The 25,187-nt window shown below is 38.7% G+C and overlaps 1 protein-coding gene across 1 annotated transcript in view; it reads left to right on the top strand.

Annotated features, from left to right (window-relative positions):
* BASP1 (brain abundant membrane attached signal protein 1) overlaps positions 1 to 25,187 on the top strand; it is a 51,740-nt gene that overhangs the window by 24,622 nt on the left and 1,931 nt on the right. The window lies entirely within an intron of this gene.

Below are 25,187 nucleotides of genomic sequence, written 5' to 3'. Positions count from 1 at the left end.
GTATCTATATTCAGCTGTATATAAGAAAACTTGTGAACTTGCAGTAGTTTCACTTCCTGCATCATTTCTGCCGTCCCGGGCCGGTGTGTGGTATGCCGGTGTCTGTTGTGAAACTTTCCTCTTTCAGAAGCTGTGCCCCGGGCTGTGGGAAAGATATGTTGTAATGGTGGGGAGGAGGGAAAAAGCACACCAGCCTCATCTACAAAATGGTCATTTCTCAGAACCTGCATGGTCATCTTCACCCCTGAAAATGCTGAAATTTGGGCTGTGTTTGTATTATTTTTTTCACTTACCTTTTTATGGAAAACTGTTGACTAATAACACCTGCTGAAGGAATAACTTTGCATACATGCTACCTGTGCTGTACTTTTTCAGACAAAAAAAAAAGTTATTCTGACATTAACAGAGTGTCTCTGCAAGGCTTAACAATTCTGACCTGACAGAAAGACAGGGTATGGAATAAAATGCTCTGCAGTATTTACCTGAGCCTTCCTTCTGTCCACACAAACCAAAATTAGTAACGTCAGTGCAGATGTTGGGTAGTTATGCCACACATGGATTTATGAGCTTGCCTAAACATCTTGTTATTAAAAGTTTAAATATTTACACTGAGTGTCTGCTGCCTTATGGACTCTTGTGAGATTATTTCTGGCAGTGAGGATTTTTTTTTTTTGGTTGGGAATATTCTAAGGTTGACTTTAACATAAAACTGCTTTAGTGCTCTTCTAGTCAACAGTTACAGATTAATTTATGCTATATCAGGGCTTAAGTGTTGCTTCATCCTTTTAGAGTTCCAGTAAAGACTGACCACTTGACTAAGATTATGTAGCTTAGAAAAAACCCAGTTTTAAATAGGACTTTGAAGCAAAATTAAGTAGAGCTCAGGTTGCTGGCTTTTGCTGGTATTTTCACATTGGTATTTTGCAATGACAAGGCATATTTTTTGTGGGATCCTTAGGAAATCAAGGCTTGTGCTGTCTATTCCACTTAAGGGCCCAATATAAATCCCTCTAGGTGAAACTCCTTGGTTTTGGTGAGGCTTGGAGTGTTGAAGCAGAAATCATTATACTGGGTTAAACTTTAAACTATTTTCTGTTTAGTTGTACATACACATAACAAAATATGCCCTTGGCTTGCCAAATGTTATCCAGTTGGCAATCACATGGCAAACAACATGCTGAAGATTAAAAGACTGGGCTTTAAACAACACTTTCTGTGCTTGATGTAATATTTCCCTTTTTATTATGTCAGGACCTAGCACTGTTAAGTGGAGGCAAATAATTGCTATGAAAAAGTGCAGATTTTCTGAGTAGAAGTATATCTTCATAACTGTAGTGGGTGGTGGGAGATAAGAAACTACCAAATATACCAAATGGAATGATTGGCTTATAAATGACTGTGTGCTGCACTTGAATGTAGTGGAACCTGGAGGAGCTGCAGACTGCCAAACATCAGCCATAGAGGAAGGCAGAGATAGCTCTTTTAGAAAAAAAGCAATGGTCTGCAGTCAGTGGGGAGAGGGGAATCATGGGATGAGTCAATTTGTGTCAGGGAAGCATGTTCTAGCACCACTTGTCTGCAGTGGATCTTTTAATTCTAATATTTTTAGCAAAGTTTTAATTCATTCAAAGAACAAGATAATCCTATTTTTTTCCTGTTTTAGAAGTTTGCAGGGAGGTAAAAGAAGGATTAAGTAATGACTTAGGAATTTTACAGTGAACATGGATGTTGGCTCTGTTTCTGTAGCTACATCATCCATCTCAACATACAGTAGCTATGGGAACAGAGCTATTGGACCTTGCAAAAGGAATGCAAACATTTCATTGCTGGCTTGCCATTTGTCAGAGTCCTTTTCTCAGAAGTCTTAACATAATTTCCATTCTGGTCTTAGCTCATTCAAGCCTAAAATTCTAACTGTGGCATCTCCCTCCTACAGAGTCAGCCTCAATGCAAACAGGTCTCTTTTCTCTTTGTTACAAGTCTTTCTATCAAATACTGCTTTGTTGACTGAGCGAGGACACTGAGTATAACATAGCTGTAGACAACAGGGGAAAGCAAATGGGCATAGAATAACATCACAAATAGCTTCACTGCTCAGGACACACCTGCAGTTGGACAGTTCAGTCACAGAATCCCATGGGTATTGCGAGCTTAAATGTTCTGGTACGGCCGGATCTCAGGGAATATGGTGGTGGTGAGCATTTTAAAAATGCTCTATAGACAAGCTTGTCAAAATATACAGTAACAATGGACTTACTGTGTCTCAGAAAATGTAGCAATCAGCTGCAAGGAGTTATAATGCTGTAATTTAAATAAAAATACAAATGGAAGTCGCAACCGTTCAGTGCTTTTTTTTCTACACAGCATCCTGACATATCCAGCAAAATTCCTGCTCTTTCCTGGCTGAAGAATTGACAAAATTAGGTATATCTATATTAGGCTACTTTACCTGAGCTCTCTTAAATGTTGGTGGCCTTGGGAAGGAACAGAAGTACCATAAATATTGCTCTGTCAGAAGGCTACAGGAAAAGAAACTGCACAGTTAAAGTAAGATACTTATGTTGATGAAATTAATGTTCACAGCATGACTCTGTCAAAACTTGGCTTAGTACATTATAAGCAATTTACCAAAGAGAACTGGTATATTCAAGATAAAGACAGCCACAGTGTCCTGGTTTTTGAGAGCGGAATACAGTTGAGTTTGAACCTCAGGAACTTGATCCAGGCTTACAATTTTTGGCTTCATATCAAACCAGTAACATTCTACTTCCTAGGAGATGAACTAAAATAAATCATCCGTGAAGCCTGATTCTGTTTCTTGCTTCTATCTATTCTACTGCAAGTAAGATTTCTTATTAAAATCACCATGGATACATGATCCTTATAATCCTGTGAGTCTTTTTCTGATTGTCTGCTTAGCTGCAGAAAGTTAACTAATGCTGTGCCTAGAAGAAGTGAGCTGCTGCCTCTGTCCCAAAATCTCAAATCCAAGCAGCTCACTTTTAAATGAACTGCGGACATATTGACCTGGTTTCACCATGGCAGATGCATTTGACAGTGCCTCACATTCATCCAAGTGGGATCTGGGCTATGTGCCCTGCTCTGCATGGCCTTTTGCAGTAACAGAGAAATAAAACATGTGTGGGAAGTTGCTTAGGCATCTTTGGGAAGAGTGGAGTAGCAGTTCAGAAGCAATTGCCCTGACACAGAGCTCTTTCACAGAGGTATGTGCACACTGCAGACAGCAAATGGCCTTTATTCAACAACCAGTATGATTGCTATGGACCAGTTGGTTATTGCTGGTAAATGGTAAAATCAATATTCTGATTTGTATGTCCCTACTGTGAAAATATGAACAGGCAATCTCTGATCTTCTATCCTATTGCTTATAAGCATGAATTTGAGTGCCTTAAACTTGGTGGCATACAGTGCATTGAGCAGCTTGGTGGTCACTGAGAGCATCTCCTGGCTGCCTGACAGGCAGTAGTCAGAAAGGGAGGGCAAGCACTGAAGGTCTTGATTTTAGCAACTGCATCAATATTTTGTACATAACCATTCTGCCATCATCACCTTCTGCTGGTATGGGCTTTAAGTACATGTAGCATGAATGGCTTACACTGTACATTGTTGTTCCTGGGCTCTTCCTTAGCAGTGTCATTATGTGCTTCCCAGAGAAAGAGGCTGAATTAAAAACAACTTCTTTTGCTGTTTAATGCACTGCAGCAAGTGCTCTGTAGATCTGTAAATCAAGACATTTGTTCTTCATTTTTAGCAATGCCCTTTCCCTGAACTCATTTAATGAGACAGTTGTAAGATGTTTGTATGTTCTCCAGCTGGACTGGGTGCACAATTCTTGAACTCTGTCTCTTACTACATTCTCATTTGAAAGTGTCCTGTGTCAATAGATAGCGGCAGCTATACTCTTAAGTCCTGTGGAACTGTTTTTCCACAGAATACCCCTCTGACATTGTAAGCGGTGTAATAGACAGGAAGATGCTTGAGAGTGAGAGAGTTTCAGAATTTTTTTGTTACCGAAGTTCTTGACAGCGGTGTTTTATAAAAGTGAAGGGGCATTGTAAGTAACAGGGGAGGGTAATTTATGAAAGGTACTGTACAGACCAAAATGTGACATGCAGCATAAGGTGATGGTGAAGAACAGAAGACAGTTGTTTATTATACCTGCTTGTCACAGAGGACATGCACAGAAATCACTTCCAGCATATAAATGAATTTTATACAACTATAGCAATGTAAAAAAATTTAAAAGTACTTTTAGAGATGTAGATTATTGCCTCTAATTTCAGCTCTCTTAAAATAAAAATACAAAGAATTATGTTGCTAAGTAACCCTACTATTTTCTATCCGCTCTGGATCAAATTGGAAGTGAGGATTTTGTGAATCCATTTAACAGTTTTATGCCCCTTTTCTGCTGAATTCTGTGGAAAAGGTAGTTTGCTTATGTTCCTGGGTCAGTCCTACATCTCAACCCAAGTGCACTGCACAGCTCTTTACCAAGAATGGGTTACATAGAGCACTTTTCTCGGTACACTTTGCTGTTAGATTTCACTTGATGCCTTGCTGGGCCTAGCCTTGTGCATTCAAACTGTGCCACTCCTCCAGTGACACCAAGCACTTGGGCAAGCCAGCCTTGTGTTCAAACAGATGCTGAGATCCATTGCTGGAGTTGCTACTACTGGTTTGAGAGAGCTTTCATTTTTTGCTGGTTTGCTTTTTTGTTTTGGTGTTTTGCTAATGCTGTACCTTTCTTACCTAGTCCAGGACATCATTTTACACCAGTGTACAACAGCTAGTGTATCTACCTTCCAGTTATGGGTGGGGAGTACTTTTTGTTTGCAAAGACCCCATGGAAAAGCAGATGAAGGCTCATCTTGTGTTAGCATTCTTGCTCTTTTTGAACATGAGAAGGATAGGTTTCTTATATATCCTTTTGTCCAGCTTTCTATTCTCTCTTTTTTTCTTCTCCTCCCCTCCCTCTCAGAGTAAAAGTGTATGTTTTATTTCTGGCAATTCCAGCTTCTTTCATGGGGTCTTTTGTTACATGCCAGTGCAGAGGAAGCAAGAAGATGATGCTAAACGGCACCAGGAAAAGGAAAATGGGGCACATCCTGTGCTGAACATGCATAGGACAGCTTGGAGCTGAGGTCTTCTGTCATTGTAATAGAGACTGATACAAACCATAGTGACCCTGTATACAAATTGATTTGGGTTTTTGGTTAGAACAGAAGACGTCTTGCCTTCTCTGTGTGATGGCCCACACTATCTTGCACGCTAGAATAATTTGATGGATATTTCTGCAGTGAGGAACATGGTAAAAAATCAGAGAAAAGACAGTGAGAGGGAGGTGACCTGCCATTTTCCAATATCCACTTAAAAGCAGATAAAAGACATCCTTTCTTCAGAAATGTTCTGAGGGGAAAGGGTCATCCTTTTGTCCTTTCTCCTTCTTTTGCAAACTCTGTTGGATGTAAAAGCAATTTCACTCTTTAACATTTACACAGAGTGACCTCAAAAATAATCAGTGGCATCCTAAAATGACTGTTAATCCTGGGGGCTGCAGGGATGTCTGCCATTTGTCAAATTCTTACACAACATTTGAATGATCAGAAAAGCATAAGGACCAGTTTAGTAACCTTTTCCTGACATTGTTTGCTACTGGCTAACATTTCCTATTAGACCATGCTCAGCATGGACAATAGCATTGAGTAACTTTTCTGAATTACAATAATAACTCATGCTTCAGTACCTTATGTTCTGGCTAGTAGTCTTAGTTTAAATCTGGAGTTTAACTTTCCCCTGTACCTTTAACTTGCAGATTCTACATAGGAGCTTTTCTTTGCAACTATGCTTGTAATGTCCAGATTAGTGCCCTAATGCCTTAATAATTTTGAGATCTAAAACACTGCCATAGAAAAGAGTTAAAACATAGCCTGGAATGAAAGAACTATTTAACAATTGTTATATCCCATTTCTGTGGAATGCGTTAGCCAAGTATAGGTTGTTCACACATCTAGGTCTCCTATGCAGTGTGACCCCATGATACCAAATACAGATGAGTTACAAAGCCCTGTGTCTCCTCAGGGGCAGAAATGTGGTAGGGTAGTGTATATTTAATTTTCTTTTTGCATTTAAAGTAGAGTTGAAACTTTAGGAGGATTTCGGTGGACAGGAATAGTAACCTCCATGAATATATAGGATCAAATTTATGCTAACATCTGAAAGAAATCTGTCTCCTTAGTGCTACAGAAACCTCCCAGCAATATCATGCTCCAAGAACAAAAGTATGGCTTGGAGGTGTTAATACAATAATTCTATGGAAGTGTCTTCACGTAGATACCATTGTTTCAGGTTGTGATTGTTTATTTATCCCGTAGGTGCCTGTAAATCTGCACCGTGCTCTGGAGTGCTGGTGGTCTCTCAAACCATAGCAAGACCAGCAGTGGAGCATGGACCCTTTGAGAGCTGCAAGATTTCCATGTGAGGTGTTAAAGGGAAAATAAACATTTCAGTGATGCATTCCCATTTTCTATGGGTAACCATGGATTCAAAATAAGTGCAGACTGATGAGCTCAATGAAGTCCCCACATCTGAATGGGAATGAAGAGGGGTAACATTTACTCTTTTTTTCTTTCTTTTTTTTTTTCCCCTGTACTTTTCCAGTACCAAGGGAAGGGGAAAGAACACTCTTTTCTCAGATCTTATTCCCTCTTCACAAACTCTAGACTTTGTTTCCTGGCAAATTTAATTGCAATCATGCTCTAATGTCTCTCTTTTTTTAACACAAAGAATGGGTATGTGCACAAAGTTGTTCTCCTGTTGCTCTCTTCTCCTGTCTACTTATTAACAGAGCTGTAAAGTGCTTGATCATGTCACATGAGGGACAACAGGGCTTTATATTTTCTTAGACATAAGTCCAAGGTAGAGTTACACAGGGCTAATGGAAACTCAGTCTTTTAATTTCATCCTTCTGCAGTTAAATATTTAATTAATTGTTGAATGTTTTTGCAGCTGAGCATTAAGTCTTTTGTTCCACATGTTTAATCCCATGTGACAAACCTTCATAGGCCGTGTGGTGCATTCTGCTCCTCAGCATTGTGCTGAGGTGCTAGTCAAGGGGAGGCTGAAAATCACAGCAATTTGCAGTGGAGAAATGGTGTTGTAGCTTGCAAACATTAAACACTGTCTGAAAGTCCTTACAGTGATCTGAGGAGGGTGATGATCAGCTGAGAAGAGAGTTAATTGCTTTCAATCTGTATAGGCAGGTGGTCGTGTATAGCTGCAATATTTCTTTTCTCTGGTTATTAGCTCGCAGATACTGATATCCACCCAGATTTACCATTGAGACTAATGTTTTCCAGCTGCTGCTTGCTAGTATGAGCCTATTTCTGGCAACTGAGCATTGCATTTGAGTAACTGTAGATGTCATACAGTTGGGATGCATATAAAACACTTGATTTTTGAAAAAAAATGTTGAATGTGAGGTTCAACAAAGCCAACTGGCTTCAGAGCCTCTGGTTCAGTATTCTTTGCTCCAGCTTCTAACTTCGTTCATAGAACAAGCAAACGGTGCTGGAGTCTTTCTGTCTCTTACTGTTTTTTTTACTGAAAGAGAATTGTTCTGGTAAATGCTGGAGATGTGATCAAAGATCCCAGCTAAATTCCACTTTCCTAGATATAAAACTTAATTTTTAATACCCATTTGAGTACTGAATTACAGTCCTTGCAGATTACTTTTGTTTGGCATTTCTAAGCATTATTTTGGCATTGAGTCAAATTGTAAAATTATTCTTAATGATGATGGTATTTTGTAAAGACTGAATTCTTGCTTTGCACTATTATCTATCTAAAAGATCATAAGGAAAAACTCTCAAGAGCACTCAACTGGATTTTGAAAATGTAACTCATGAAAATAAAATCTGAAACTTAAAAAGAAGTGAGGAAACCCCCATCTCTTCAGCAATAGAGAAATTGTATGCTGATTTATATCGGAATTACCACATTACTCTGAACAAGTTTTAGAACTCCTCTTTTAATCTTGTCTGATAGCAAATAGTTATTTTCCAGTTTCTAAAAATAGGAATGAGTTACAAAAAAAGATGGTCAAAAATATCCAGGCAAAACAGTTGAAATGGTCTAATAGGAAGCCAGTTAAAATTCCCATGTTTTCATTTGTGGATTAATTGAATTCTGTAAATAATATAAATAAAATCCAATGATTTTTATAGTGCTCCAGCTGGAAAAGCACTCAAGAGCATCAAAAATAAAAACGTCAGTTATGTGCAAACGAGCAAAGGAACTTATGTCAGAACACTCAGTAGCTGGAGAGTTAATGGCATACAGATTGTCTTACAGTGATTGTCTTACACTCATTCACTGTATCTAGCTTGTAGATGACAAAATTGTTCACGACTTTATAAAGTTAATTTAAATTTTAGGACAATTTTGGATTTTACGTGTAGGTTTGAAATGGAAGAAATGTCAGAGATACTTCCTTTCTCTACCTGTGCTTTGACAGACTGCCATCTCTGTACTCCTGACATACTAGTCGCCAGAGACCCAGTTCTCTACTTTCCATCCAGAATTCTTCTGTCTTTTCTGTGGCCTTGTTATACAGTCCTTTATTAGGTTTATTTCAAATGGTGCTGCATATCTTGGCTTCTGAATATGTAGGGTTAACTTGTCAGAACAAAGCATGCTAAGAACACACACAAATTTAAAAATAAATTTGAAGGACTCTTGTGTTTCTTGAACTTATATGAATTCCAGCCTAACAGGTATGAAAGATTGAAATAAGTTGACATCCATTTTAAAATGAATGTTTCACTTACCTTTGTCTCCTTGCAAGCATGCAGTATTCCCAGGCATAAACATTTAAAATGAATGACGTAAGAAATCATGAGACAAAAATTGCCTTCTAGTTTAGGACTCTTTTGAGACTTTTTTGCCTAATCAAAGATTAGAAATGAAATCTAGATTGTTTTTGTAATCAGTACTAGAGCAGATGCTTTTAAAAAAATCCAAATGCTTTGAGTTTATGATAAATTATGAGCTGGCAACTTACAAATACAAGAGTTCATAGAAACTGAGTAAATTTGAAGCTGAGTGTCATATGGTTATGATCCCATATTATTTATTTACTTTAATCTCTCTTCTTTCTCAGGCTAGAATCTCTAATGTTTTTTGGCATACATAAATTTTTTCCTGTCTGGTCTCTGACAAATATGATAATGAAAGTAGTTTTCTTTTAGTTTTAAAGGAAAAAAAGCCTCCTAAACCTTTTCTTTCTTCCTCTGTAACTTTTGAACTTTTTACATGGAAAGTATGTTTTCAAAAGCCTTGTGTTTATGTAATGTAAATGTTCTGACATAACCTGCAGAAATATGGAATCATAGAAACATTTAGACTGGAACACACCTCTGAGATCATTGAGTCCAACCCTTAACCCATCACTGCAAAGTTCAGCACTAAACCATGTCCCTCTACATAATCTACTCATAATGAAAAACACCCAATGAAACAAAAATGTACAAAGTTAGCAGTTCACAAATTCGGTCTGTGACTCTGAGCCTGGCCTGCAGTCCTTTGTAGCTGTTTGTCCCTCAGTGCAGGTACTGAGAGCTGAGAGCTGTGGTGTTGTTCTTCATTCCCCTGACACTGACCTGGTCAAATTTGTACTGCTGATCTTGATTTACTTACCAAGACTTCTGAAATTCCAGAATAGAAACTAGTTTGAGTAGACAGTTCGAAAATGCCGTGATTGAGGGGAATGTACCTAAATTGGTCACCCTTCAAATCCCTAATTCCTGCCATTTCTTTCAGATGATCCTTTCATATCCTGCTCTGTTGAATATCATCTCCAGCAGTGCTGTGTTGCTATGTCTACTTGATGCTTAATCACACTTTAAAGAAGACACTTCCAATTTTCATTACTTTCTATGACTGTAATAATGTAATCGCTACAGCTTAGCTCTGTAGGTAGGAAAGGAAGCTTCTGCAGAATGTGACAAATATAACTCAGTATTTTCAAACTTGTGTAATCTTTAAAAAGGTCTTGGAAAGTTAGTGAACCAGTTTAGAACTTCCTCTTGTGTCTGTTCAAATTTGAATAATCACTCCTAAAAGGGATGTCATTTTAACAGAGACATGCCTCTAATTGAAAAACATAGAGTAAATAGAGCAGTGACCAGAATGTGTCCAACACCCAGAAATCTGACAAAAGCAGGTTAAAAAGTTGTTTGTTTTTTAAGCATTCAAAGTTTTCTGTTTAAGAAAAAATGACATTGTTTTCTTACATCTCTCTTCAATAAAATGCTAAGATGGCTGCCAAGCAGTAGCTTCATCTTCATCCAGCTGGATACACCTGAGCTTTCTTAGCTTGAGAAAAAATCCTTCTCAGCAAGTCAACCAAAACTGAGTGAAATGTGCATATTTGGAACTATAAATCAAAATGTCCATGTACAGATGTTCTCAGCCTAGAGACATAAATGTGAAGGAGCTTGGTTCCAGAGGGATTTTTAGCAATACCTGAAATTGTTCAGAGATGCTTTACAACTGCCTGTTGCAGTATTGACACAGTACTGAAAAATCACCATGAGTGACTTGCTTGTTGTGCTGTTCTCATGTGTGGTGTGCAGTGGGAAACTTCAGAGAGAGCAATTCAGTACTGTGCCAATGTGCAGAAATACAGCCTTCTCTAACAGAGAACTGGGGTGAAGGAGTCATACGGGATGTGCTTGCTTTTAAAACAAGGAGTGATATCTCCAAGCCTTTATAGGACCTGTTGGCATCAGGCAGAACTTTTCTGAAGATGAAAAGTGATATTATCCCATTTTGCAAATGAGGAAGTTGGTCTGCAAATTAGACGGCCTTCCACACAACAGCAACTGGAAAAGATTCAGTAGGTTTTGGGCTCTTGCCTTCTCCGACCCTAGGCTGCTGTGGATCCCTAAAAATAGAGAGAGGTAGTCTCATGATTTTGTGATGTGCTGCAGTTTTAGTGCAGTGATTTTTGTCTGCTTTGAAAGGAAAGATCTCATCTGTCATTTTTACCGTGGTACACTTTTGTACTATGACAGGTCCCAGAGGCTTAAACTAAATAATATTGTCTCACTGCTCTACGATGGCTGTTGCGCTTTGAGAATCACATCCCTCCTACTCCAAATGAACATGTTGTGATTTTAGGGAAAATGTGATGGTGTGGTTGTAGTTTTGTATTAGTTATCTAAGTTGTCCTGAGTAAGGAGGATAATTCCTTCTGTATCTGACTCCTGTTTTGGAATAAAGTGGCTTGTGTCAGATTCTGTGAGAAGTGTGTGACATGAGCAAAGTTTGCAGTCATTGGCAAACAACATAAAAGAATCCCACTTTTTAGACTCATATTTTCACACAGAACAGAATTTGAAATTTTTTTTTTAATCACTATGTTGCAAAAGCTAATAAATAATAAATAGAAGATTTGTCCACTTATAGTAAAGAATTGCTGAGCTGAGAGTGGACAGGGAAATTGGCCATTTCTAGAAAAAAAGACTTTATTCTGGTTTATGTGTAAATCATAGAATAAGCTTACCTGTGATATTGCTTACCAGTTACCTGTGATTAAAAATAAAACAAATACAGAAAGTAAGAGGTTGTGGTACATAGGAGACTTAAATTAATATTTGGGGTTGCAAATATTCTTGAAATAGTTAGGTGTTTCTTGTGATGTATTTCTTGAAACTGGCTCACTTAGCATTTTCTGAGATAGCATGAGACCTTTGAAGGTAATATTTCCAAATATGGGTATGAGACTTTTATGCACTTGAATCATATTTCAACCCAACCTCCTTGTTTGGGATGTGTGAATTTAGTGCTCAGCTTGTGCGTATGGGGGGGATTACCCAGAAAACTGCAGTGAGCAGAACTGTGAACATGATTTCTGCACAGCTAAATGCCTCCTGGCTCCTGACAGCCAACATCTTAAAGTTTATGAAGTGCAGCTCCCTCTCCCCAGCGCCCAAGCAAATGTATTGCCAAACTCTGCGAGCCAGAGCTGAGGTAGCAGGGCAGAGACACTCAGTTCGCATTTCTTGATGACATCTCACAGGGGAACACAGGGGCCCTGTCCCACCAGCTCACCTGCTAGAGGAGAAAGGGAAAAAAACCCAAATTGAAGTGTTGGCCAGTCTGACCATTGCTACCTCACCAGCCAGGAGAACTGATGACAAAAAAAGCCTCTGGAAAAGCCAGTCACTGTTGGGAGTTGTAGCAGCTGTGTTCTGTTAATAGAATTAAAATGCATTTATATCCTCTTACTCCTACAACATGGGCTTCCTGGGGCACAGATGGGTTCCATTTATGTGCTAGTATGGGGGACAGCGAAATGGAACCCCAGTGCTGGTTTGAAACATGGACTATTACTAAAATATATTAGTGCTGAAAGAGCTAGCGGAACCTTTCTAGTGGTATTTTTCTTTTTATTTATAGCTCTGTCTTGAAAAATGAAAACCAATTTTCCATATTTCTTAAGTCTCCATTGCTTTGATAGACTTCTCTCATATAAATCCTGAAATAGCTCAGTTATACTTTATATTGATGTCTGCTTACCTTCTTTGGTTAGAATAAATAATTTTTCACATAGCCCTGGGCTGAAAGCTTCTTAAAATGAAGGAATGACTGTAAGAGTTCTCTATAAATAGCACATGGGCATTGGAAAGTAGGCTTTTTTCTGTTATATGGTATGAGGTGACCAAAACTGCAAATTGGCATACATTCAGCCTTGATGGAAGTCTGTCTAAGAGCTATATCATCAAAGACAATTGGTAAGGGTTCTGAACTGCTAAAATTGAATTGTGGCCATATTAGGTATTAACTAAATTCATTGACATAAAATGCAAGTTAGTGCTCAGGTGAGGGGTGGAAAAGGGACTACATCCATTTCCACAGCCATCTCTGCAAAGTTATTTTTGCTTTCATTTAGTGAGTTTAAATTTCATAGCTCTTATGGATGGATTTCCTACTGATACTTAAATGGAAAAGTAAACCAAGCTATTTTATTGAGGAGGTATGCATCTGATCATCTTTCCTGATTTCTAGCTTTCATTGCTGCTGCAATGTTTGTTCTTCTCCTTTTTGGGTAGCTGCTAGCTTGGAATGATTCTGGCTGAGTAATTATTAAATTGGATGTCTGCCTTTCCTGGTTTGAACATAAATCTCATAGTGCAATTCATGGATTGCACTAGCTGCTCACTTCATATCTTGCCAAATGGACTTGTTAGCCTCCAGTCTTACATAACCTTTCCTCTAGCAGAGCTGATCAGACATCCCAATATAACCCAAATGAAAACAGGCAAAAAGAAAAGAGAAAGTACAGTCAGTGAAGATTTCAGAAAGAAATTTAGGCAATCACCCTAGGCCTGGCAGTTTTGAATCCAAGTTGACATCTAATGGCTTAAAACGTGGCATGGTACATCTTACTGCCTGGCATGGCTCTTACTTTGGGATGATTAGAAACACTTTATGTTTTCAAACAAAAATTTTTTAAAGCTGACCATTATCCTGTTGGATCAGGAGATGAAACTCTCTAACAGATGTTGGTTTTGTTCTGCAGTTCCTACTGTTGTCTTGCACTACCGAAATCGAAACGCAATCTGTGGTTCTTTCAACCCTCTGGCGCCCTCAGAATACATGTTACCTTATTACCATCATGTGGCACCGAAGGAGTGTAAAAGGCTTCATTGACCTATGGTTCTCCAGCTGCATCAAGAAATACAGCTCTCATTTCTCAAGCTTTGGAGAATACTGCAAGTCTTAACAAAAGATTGCCTAAGGTGTCTTGGTATTTTGAACAGCCATTAGAGGGGTGCAAATGAGTAGTGATGGAAACAATGGAGAGAGATAGGATACAAATAAAAATTAGCTGGTTAATGCTCTTTTCTTTCAGTGATTTTTGAACACCTATTCCATGTTATTTTTTCCCCCAGTAGTGACTAAGGTGAAACTGGTAAACCAGTTTCAATGTAATGTTTTGTTTAAAAAAGGAGGGCGGAAAGGAAAAAAGTCAAAATGCAGTATTAGACATGCATTCTAAATAAGATCAAAAAAGAAAGTCTGGAATATGAGATTTTCTTTTGTCTTAATGTATGCTGGTTTTAAAAAAAAAAAAAAAAAACACGCACATATTGTGCTAGTGTGAGAACCAGGAAGTGAGAAAGACCGAAGTGAAAAACTTAATATAATAGACCAAGCTGCAGTCTGGTAGAAGACGTATATGGCAAAAATAAGTGCTCAGGCACACAAACATAGAAAGTTTTCCAAGGTGTTGAGCATTCAGTCTTCCATTTCCCTGATTTCTTTTGAGCACGTTTTTATTAGAAGACATTATTACAACAGAGCCGTGAGAAGCTGAGAGCTGATAAGCTGCTGACACTGATACTGTGATCACGAGGAAGAATTTTTTCTTAGCAACATGAGAAATACTTGTAATTCAGCCCAAAGTCTCACAGGTTTAATTATAGGTAGTTTTGATGTTACACAAGTCATGACTTGAATACTTTGACTTCAGTACAACATTTTTTGTTTAAAATGAAAATTTGTACACAGGACTGAAAGTCAGAAGTTGTTACTCCAAGGAGAAATGCAGCAGCTCTTCAGGGAGCTGGTGTAAAATACCCTCTAACTGCTGCTGAGGTGGTGAGTAGGCTTTGTGCAGGTTGCTTGCAGGAGGTTGAATTCCACCAGAGGCATGATGTGTAACACTATCCTAAGGACGTAAGCATGCTCAGCTTTCTAATGCCATGTTAGACGTACAGGTATTTTTGGAATAATGTTTCAATTACTAATTTAACTGTCATTAGCAATTGTGTATTAGCTGCAGGATGAAATTGGCTTTATCCTGTGACTCTTGCATATGCCTTAACTTGTGAGGAATGTTGTTGCTGTGTTCAGGGCTGAGGCTGTCGGGAGGGTGGGCACATCACCAGTGACTGAAGTAGATGCATGTTCTTTGGGAGAAAAGAGCTGCCAGTGTTCTTTCAAAATCAGCCAACCTCTTCTAATGTCTAAACCCAAAAATGTGGTACATCCAGGAGCATCAAGTAGATATGCAGTCATTTCCTTTTAAGGAAAAACAGAGGAAAGCTATTCCTGCAGCTTAATATAGAACTAAAACATGTAGAAGTAGATAGAGAATTTTTCAACTAGATACTATATCTTAAAATACTTAGTTATTTTATGGAAGAAAGGAGAAAACAACAAATACTTCATTTAAATTGCGCTTTTTTTTTTTTTGTTTTTTTTTTTTTTTGCTGGGTAAATTAAATACTGTGTATTTTGGAAGGAACAGCTTGCAGTGCTCTCATGAGCACCATGATATGCACAGCAGCATCAAGTGCTGCGTTAAGTCGATGGTGACTGGTCTTGGTTCCCTGTTTTCCTCCTTTCAGTGGTGCAATTGTGGAGTCGTGCTGCAGTCAGAAGTGGTGTGTTGCAGTCCATGTGCCTTGTACTTAAAAATGAAAAACGAAACTGAGAACTGGATTTGGTTTATAATTGTAGATGGGGTTTCATTCCTTTTGGTGAGGGTGTCATGCAAACAGAAGAAGGAAATTACATAGTCTAAAGATTGCCATGACCTATCCTAGGTCTGAGCTGTGTGTTAAAAGTTCTGTTCCTAGGTATAGGATTATTGCTTACAGCCAGAATGTAAGAATGTAAGAATGTAAGCCAGAATGTAAATGCTCTTTTAGAGCCATTGCTGTTTTCAGCAAGCAACACCATGAGATGGAAAACAAAAATGAGGAGGAATTTAGCAATGATTTGGAGAATCCATTTTCAAAGCAAAACTGGTAGTTCCTAGATTTCAAAGCTAATGCATCTGTTTCTTATAGCATACCGTAATTTATATTCTAAGGACTCTTTCAAGTTTGATTAAAACTAGTTTGACCATTTAAATGGGCATTAAAGTAATAGAGGTGGTTTTGAATGTAGAATGTTAGACAATTAAAAAGTGAATATATATCCCCATAAATAACTGTCTCCAGTGACAGTTCCCTAGTTAAATACCCAAATGCCTCATTCCAAATGTGAATGTGGCTCTCCATGCCTATTATAAGAAATGACAGGTAAGTTTACTATTTATACAAACAGCAGCTGAGAACTTTTAATATTGAAGAAAACATGTAAATGAGGACCATATGATAATTTCTTTTTTTAGTATAGAAAGCATGAGTTTCAGCTATCTTCATGTTCTCTGTACTGTTTGTTCTTTGTTCAGGAGGAGGCTGGAGAAATACAGGCTATAAGTGTTAAGCTTGATTCCCTTTTCCAGTGTGCAGTCCCTCCAGGAATGAGGTCTTCCCACCTCTCCTCTTCCGCAGGACTGTAGTGTGGAGGAGGAGAATGTTTTCATTGCTTGCTAGCTTCTGACTGTTACATTTTTAATGTAGCCTTTGGAGGCACCCAAAGGAGGAACCGCTCATGGGTTTACAAGCCATGAACGTATTTGTGGTGTTAAGATCCATGGCAGGGATTGCACTGGAGAGACAGAATTCAAGCAAAATACGATTTGAAAGGAAATAATCCCATTATTTAGGCTTTTATCACCTTGTGTGTTTTTGTAATTAGACATGGTGGTGGTGTCTTAAGTATTTGAGGGAGGCAAAAAGTGGCTGGCCATAATTGGAATAATATGTGTGGAATCTCGCCTCTCCCTCAGTGGTGCATGTCCTGGGACCTAAACAGCCTCAAAGATGTGGGTAATAACCACCTCTGAAATTTGCATCATTTCCTACATAGGAACTTAATTCTAGGATACAGGTTAGAAAACTCTGGCTAGTATGAAATAGTTATTAAACTGGTTGTTGAGGAGACATGCACAAACCCCAAAATGATGTGGCAATTTAGAAACAAGAAGGAGAAGGCATATGCTTATATGTTTTGGCTTAGTCTTTCAGGTTATTTGAAGCCTGAAAGCTTTTTCTACAAAAGGTGCTCTTGTAAGGTTAGTCTCTGCAAAGCAGGTGTTTACAGCAGTTTCCTCTTCCAGCCATGTGCCTAACAATGGTGTGATTAAGATCTCACTCTGGGGCAGGCTGACTTTTGGCTGCATGTGTGTGCCTGCACGAGCATGTCGGCAAGCTGCTTTTATTATTCCACAAAAAGAACATATGCAGTTAATCTGAATATAGGAGAAATGCTTTGAATGTGAGCTGCATCTTGAGTCTGTAGGAAGACTGGTAAACAGAATGGAGCAGATGAGGCAAATAAGTAGAAATTGATGGCAGCATTTTTCATTTAAGCAATCAGAGCATCAGATGAACTGAATGCAAAGCCGAGCAATACATACACTGCACTGTAAAAATAATATATTTTATACTGCTTCTGTTTTGCTCAGTTTTTAATGTGACTTGTTTTTGTTATACACAATGCAAAACAGCTTTGAATTTCCTGCCAGGGATGAAACTGAACATGCTCGCAGATGTATCTGCACTGCTGGGCAAAGTAGCACTGTGTTAGATTGGTGAAAAAACCCCACATGTGGCAAAACACTACAGTTCTGATTTGAAACCAGCAGTAAGAAAATAATGAAGAAAGCTAACACAAAAATGTGTTAGCTGTAGGCAATTGTCTAAGGAGAATAGGGGTGCTGTTATCTCCATCCCTATTAGGTGGTCTAATAAAAGATGTTATCTCTGCCTACAAAGCACAGCCCTGCTTGGGGTGAGTAGGGAATTCGCACATGGCAGAGGATTTCTTCCGTGCTGCTCATTGACTCAGGAAGGCAATAATGGCCTGTGTTCAGCTTATGTTTTCTGCAAGATGGCTCTGTAGCCGGAGAGGCTACTTGTGTGTTGTAGGAATGAGGTGTATTACATCTGGAACATGCTTCTACAAAGTGACTCTGCAGCACACGGGTCAGTGCTTCATTCAAGTGGATTTCACATGAAGTGACACACGCACAGACTGCATAAGGCAGTGCTGTCATGTACCTGTTTCTGCAGACCCTCCTACAGCAAAGGTAGTGCAGGTCTCTGCCCACAGTCAGGCTGAGTAGTGGATCTTCAGTCACTGTTATGCATCCAGGTTCTTCATCTGTAGAGTCCTCCAAGTCAGAAGGATGCAAGTCCAGAGTCTCCAACAGCAGCTTTCAATGTAACCCATAAAATCTTCATCACTCTTTGATCAAATAATGGACAAATTTTACTTTTATTCAGGAATTCTGCCTAGCTAGCTACCTTTTTTACATACAGGGTGCAAAAATGGATTATATGTGTGAAGAACTTGCGGTTTCAGGTTGATGCTCTATGAATTGATAATTCTGGCAAAACCTTTACCTGTTATTAAACTGCTGACCACTGCCCTTCATCTGTTCTTCGAAAATTTGGTTCCTAATTGATTAATTAATACACACCTCTGAGCTCAAGTATTTCACATAAATCTTAGCAATATCTCAGGTACAACTTTTTAATTTGCTCTCAAAAAGATTGCCAGGTGATTGTTAACTTTTCTGATAACTTGCTGTATTACTAGAAGTTATGCTTCTCAAATGAAGCAGTTTTTCATGGATAAGGTCTTAGACAGAGATAATTTTATATCAGCCTGCTGTGTGCTTAAATTAATATAACTCTCATATTTGAAGTCTAATATCAACAATAATAATTTAGATATATTAATAACAAATGGCTTATATTAAAAATCATGCTTCCCATTTTTGTGTGGTGTACATGTCCCTGAGAAATTTAAGCATAATATAAAAATTGAAGTTCTCCTTTTTTTAAAAAAAGAAATTTGTATTAAATATATTCCACTTCTCACCAGAGAAAAGTAGAACTGAAATCTGGCTGAGAATTAAACACCTAAACTTGGCAATATTACTTCCTAGAATTCCTTTACTGTCTGGGTTTTAAAAGAAAACAGGTAGGTCCCAAATTTGGAATTGGCTCCTTTTAAAGATCAAGGTTAGGAGATCAAGTGAGGACAATTTCTGTGTTTCAAGCATTCACTGTTCTTTTACTCTATACCCTTTTTCTAAATATTGAGATTCACAAGGCTTTGGAAGAAGGAAAGGAGGTGCAGTAGCTACAGGACTGTGCACATGGTGAGGGAGAGATTCAAGATTCTCAGTGGTCCCTGAAGAAAACAGTACAGGTGCCAAGCTGAGATGTTCCCAGTTTGTTATTGTGTGTCTCACAGCACTAAACACACAAAATTGTATAGTGCTAAGGAACAGCCAGGTCATATTTTGTTGTGTGCAGCTCATGTCCGAGCACCTTGCTGCTCTGGGGTCTGTGCAGGTGTGCAGGTGACGCTCACTGCCCTGCAGGTGCAGATTTCCACAATGTGCTGGGCCTCTCCTGGCACAGCTTTGTGACAGCCCAGCATTTCCTCAGAAGGGAGAGGTGACCAAGGGTGTGTTTCCTCCTGCCTCCCTCATGCCAGCCTGCCTGACTGTAGAAGAGCTGGTTCCCATCACTGCTCTGAAGTGCAGAACAAGAGGATGGGGTAGGGAAGGGAAGGGAACTGCTAAGGGTAAAAGATTTAGGAGAAAGAGGGGAAGGGAAGGGAAGGGAAGGGAAGGGAAGGGAAGGGAAGGGAAGGGAAGGGAAGGGAAGGGAAGGGAAGGGAGGAAGAAAAGAAAAGAAAAGAAAAGAAAAGAAAAGAAAAGAAAAGAAAAGAAAAGAAAAGAAAAGAAAAGAAAAGAAAAGAAAAGAAAAGAAAAGAAAAGAAAAGAAAAGAAAAGAAAAGAAAAGAAAAGAAAAGAAAAGAAAAGAAAAGAAAAGAAAAGAAAAGAAAAGAAAAGAAAAGAAAAGAAAAGAAAAGAAAAGAAAAGAAAAGAAAAGAAAAGAAAAGAAAAGAAAAGAAAAGAAAAGAAAAGAAAAGAAAAGAAAAGAAAAGAAAAGAAAAGAAAAGAAAAGAAAAGAAAAGAAAAGAAAAGAAAAGAAAAGAAAAGAAAAGAAAAGAAAAGAAAAGAAAAGAAAAGAAAAGAAAAGAAAAGAAAAGAAAAGAAAAGAAAAGAAAAGAAAAGAAAAGAAAAGAAAAGAAAAGAAAAGAAAAGAAAAGAAAAGAAAAGAAAAGAAAAGAAAAGAAAAGAAAAGAAAAGAAAAGAAAAGAAAAGAAAAGAAAAGAAAAGAAAAGAAAAGAAAAGAAAAGAAAAGAAAAGAAAAGAAAAGAAAAGAAAAAAAAAGAAAAGAAAAGAAAAGAAAAGAAAAGAAAAGAAAAGAAAAGAAAAGAAAAAAGGTCACTGATACTGAGGTTTGAAGAGGCTTGAACTTGAACAAGACCTAGCATTTCTGTTCTGTTAATTGCAGGTAAAATCAGACAAAAAGGAAGATATATGAAGATAATGGAGAAAGAACAGAAAAACATGGCTTTACTGCTAAAAGGCAATGCTAGGAAGTCTAATTCTATCTAAGGGTATGCTAACAGACATTTTCTAACATTAAGCTGGAAAACTGATTGACCTGGCCTGGTGAGGATAGGAATGTCTCTGAGTGCGTGCATGTGTGTATGTGTAGGTGTAATGGAGAGCATGAAATTCTACTGCATATTTTGAGAAGTAGTAAGTTTTGGGTGTTTTTCTTTCAGAAAAATTTCAGAAAATCTTTCAAAAACTGTGTTTGCATACCCCTTGTTTCTTTCAGTTCCCATATGTGTCCCTTAATAAAAAATTTTTGCGTTTTTTAAAAATTTATTTTTAGTGAAGGTGTAGGGTGAATCAATGAGGCATAGAGATGAAATGGTTTCTTAAAGATCTTTCTATTTCTTTTCAGCACCTAGGGGGTGGGGCAGTTTCTGAGATTGGTATTTCATTTGATTTGGAGTGTTGAAACCCTGCCTTGCAAGGGATGTACATTTTACAGCAGTTGTCTGCAGGCAGTGTGAGATAACTCATGCCTGGGAACAGGCTTGTGCAAGGGCTATTTTGGCCTGACCCACCACACGTGCCTACCCTGCGCTGGAGGCAGTGGAATTCCAGAAGGTACCTATTGTCTTCCTGAACTGGTTTTTCTGGAGATGGACTGCTTTGCATGCAGTCGAACAGGAGCTTTGGGAGTTTAGCTTTGGCAATCAGGCTGAGGTAACATAAGGGTGCTAGCTGTGTGTTTGTCCTTTCCTGTTGCCCTGCTCGCAGTACTGGGAGGGAGGGTGATAGCAAGTCCATTCTTGAAATAGTCAGACTCTGTAATGGCATGTGAAAGCCTATGCTAAAATAAATGTTTAGAAGTTTACAAGCACATAAGAAAACTAATTAGGCAGACAAATCTTTACTGACAAAAGAGATAGTAAGAGGCTAATTCTAGGAACTTTTTCAATATAGAAGTACAATTTGAAGTATAGAACATCCAAATAATAATTATTTTTGCAAACTGTACAGATGTATGCTGCCCATGTTCCAGGCACTCATGTCTATGAGTCTTCAGATCGAAAATTTGAAGTGTTCTGTGAGTTCTCCTTCCTCTTGCATTATGGTCTTATGGACCTTGAATCTTTGAGTCCTGATTATCACAAATATGCAAATTTCAAAATGCTTAACATTCTCCGAGTGACCCGAACATATGATATTTTTTAATCCAAATAATCCACTCCGGAGGTTATTTCTACTATACAGTAAGAAAGATAACTATGCAAGCTCTCTTGTTCTGTTCCTGCTTCCTGCAGGAGAATGGAAACTTCAGGATGAGCAAAGCATATAACTGCCTCTAGAAACTGAAGAAATCCTTGCTCTTGTTACAAGGAGTAGCTCTTCTACAGTCAGTCACAGCGACCTCTGGATCTGTTTCTTTTTCTATAAGAAGAGCAATACAAAGAATACTGAGAGGCCTGGGAAGCAGATAAAGTCTACTGTAGCTCCCAAGTGTTATATTTTACTTTGCTCTTCTGAAGTATTGGTCTGCAAGCTTGTTCACCGAAGTTCCCTGAAAATTACTGATATATTTCATCTTCTTATATAAAATTGGCTTCTGGACTGTCCATCTCTAGACCCTTTTCTCTCCAACAGTAAGAAGGCACAGCCATCAAATGCTGTGACATTTTATAGGAATGGTGCTCAGCAGCAAAATTATTGAGGATCTTCCTTTGGGATATGCTTGCTACAAAGAGCATTATGCTCACTTGGCAGCTGCTGAAGCTAGTTCAAAACCTGTACCTGTCAATGGAAGTTCAAATAACTGAAGATATACTGGGGCTTAGCCCGTAAAAAATGGTTAATAGTTGTAGGCAAATTTTGGTTCTGGGTCTGTCATTCACAACATGAATGCAATGATTATGGGGTTAGGAAGAGGCAGGGTAGTGGAAGAGGCTGAGCAATGAATCCAGGACCCCCAGTCTCCCTGGGACAGAGAGTGCATCCCCTTTTTTTTTCTTCATAATTTAGTCCTTTGGTGGGGGGTGGGAAAGAGGTCTGTGCCCTTTCAAGTGTTAACATGTAGGCAGTAACACAGAGTGGATTTAACACTGTATGAATTCACATCTCAATGACTTTTTTGCACTTTGCTTCACTTGGGAGACATTTCACTGACGCCTACTTTCGTTTAGTACCAGGCAGGATTAACCTTGCACCAATATCCAGCACAGTCACAACGATGTTTAGGTGTAGTGGTCCACATGTTGGTCTTCTCACGGGTATAGCTGGTTGTAATTTTAAAATACTTTTTAAGGCCTGCTTTGTGCCTGCCCCACCCTGGGACTCTGCACTGAATGGTTCAGAAGTGTGCTTCAGGCTGGGACAGGAACGAGACCAGCATCTGTTTGAAGCCGTGGAGCATATGGGGCTGTTCTTGGAAAAGGTGACAGAGGAGCCCAGATGTGTTACCAGAAGTCTGGGGAGAGGAGGAATGTTTGTAAATCAGATATGGGGGAAAGGGACATGGTACCATTGTTACCTGGGCAATGACCCTGATGATTGCTCTGCTTTTGCATCATAGCCTGGCACAGCTGCTATTGCAATGATTTAGGCAGCTTTTTACCAGGGAGATATGAGATTCAGTGTCACAAAGAGTGAATTTATTCTGTTATAAAGTAGTTGAAACTCTGCTGGAAGATGGCAGTCCCTTTGTAAATGTAAATATTTGCTAATAGACCATAATGATAGTCTCCAACCTCTTCCCCATCTTCTGCTCCCATATCTTGAGCCAGCTGGCTGTGATGCAAACTGAGACACAGAGATTTCACAGTGTACCTCCAAGCAAAGACAGAGCATGTTTCTTTTCTTCGTTTGGGAGCACATTTATCATATGCATGCTTCTCTACTTTTTAAAGGTCCTTTGGCATAGACATTCTGTATCCAACTATATCTGAGGTCAAAAGATTGTTGTGGAAGGAAATATAAATTGTAGTGAGTTACTACTATCCTTGAAATAGCAAAATCTTGAAAAATACAGAATATGCAACAAAGGAAATTAGGCTCACAGTACTTTATGCTTTGCTGGGAAATAAAGGCTTAATTAGGGATTACAAACTGGAATATGCACAAGGCTTCAATATAAATCTCCAATCCTGCTGACTTGCAAAAGCCCTTTCAAAGTATTTGGTTGTAGCTGTACATAAACAGTAATCAGGGAAATATTTATGGAGTAATCAGGAAGACTATACATTTGTCAGATAACAAACTAATGTCCATAGCCTGCCCTAAATACCTAAAAACCTGATAACTCTGTCATGAAGGTAGAGATTAGATTGCTCAGCTGTGACTCTGTGGAAGTTAATCCTTTTATTGCTGTTCCTGTAAAATTTCAGACAACAAAGCAGTGTTTCACTAACATCACATTACCATTTTACAGGGCTGTGTGATAACATTTCAACAGTATTTGCAAATTACTGTTTTTGAAATTGCTGCAAATTACTCTTTTTGAAAGCTGAAGTCAGAAAGATCTCTGCTGACCATAATATCTCATTTTTGCCCAAGATGTGTGGATATCTGGTTGTTGGGCTCTGCCTGGGGCTTGTATCTGTGATAGCAGAAAATCTACTGAGAGGCAGCTAGTTTTCAGTTGTATGTAATATTACCTTATATTCAGCCTGCTATGAACAATCCTATGAATTTTTACTGATTTGTATTCACAGCTTTAGCAAGTGTGTGAAAAATATACAACCTAAAATTAAATCTACCTGTGCAAAACAGAAAATTAGAATGATTCATCTCCCTTGGAGAAGTCCTTACATTAAACATTTGTTTGACAGTACTTTGAAAAAAGTCACCTTCTTCTATTTTCAAATAGTAGGAAACACAGAAATATTTTTTGTTAACCTTTCATTAAGCATGAATTAAATATTTGCTTTTATACTAGAATTGTAATTTTTTTCTCCATTCATAGAGGGTTTTGTTTTCATTAATGACCCAATATGTCTGTATCTCCTGTTTCTGTAGACAAAGTTGCTTTGAAGTACTGTGAAAGATTTTGTATAGTCTTAGTTAAGACTCCCACATAAAGGCTATGTAAATACTGATATGGTCACAAATGTGCTCAGCTTCTTTTAAATAACTGAACAGTGTACCTGATTGCTTGTCATGTTTGGAAACCAGGAGCAGAGGCCACAAATATGCCCCCTTCTTCTCCCATTTTTTGTTGTATCATGTCACATGCACATGTAAGCTTGTGGTCAGAAGTACCTGTATTTGTTTCTTTTGTCTTATGGAGTGGTCACAGTCTTGCTGTGCTTCAGGGTCCGTGTTTCCCATCCTGATGAGTTCCTGTCAGGCTTTGGGTGGGCAGTCCCTGTGGAAGCTGCAAAGCTGGGTGGGACTCTGTGCATGGGAGCTGTTCCTGCCTCTGGGGCAGCTGGACGTGGGTGCCCACATCCCTCTGGGTGAGAAAAGCACATGCTCCTGGCCTCTGGGTACCATCAGCCCTCTCCAAAGGCTGTATATACAAGTGAAACTGGCTGTGGGGTAACAGGCAGTGAGATGTGGGGAGTAGACGCAGTCTTCTGCATTAGCCTTCTCACTGACTCAAGGCTTCCTTTGGTTTCTCCAGACCTTAGTGACAAGGTGGTTCAGAGCCTTTGCTAAAGTGATAGTGGACTTTGTGTTAACCAGTGGTGGATGCCAAGATTGGCAGTCAAATTCAGTTCATTCCCAAACCAGAATATTCCCAAACCTGTGTTTTTTTTCTTCTTCCACTCTTTCTCAGGCCACAATAGATTGTGGTTGTATGTAAGTGCTCCATCATCTTGCTACTTCTTGCTACTCCGTCCCC

This window comes from Corvus brachyrhynchos, unplaced genomic scaffold (genome assembly GCF_000691975.1).
Source record: "Corvus brachyrhynchos isolate BGI_N302 unplaced genomic scaffold, ASM69197v1 scaffold23, whole genome shotgun sequence".
Taxonomy (NCBI): Eukaryota; Metazoa; Chordata; class Aves; order Passeriformes; family Corvidae; genus Corvus; species Corvus brachyrhynchos.
Note: the sequence above shows the minus strand (reverse complement) of the source record. Positions and strands in the feature narration are given on the sequence as shown.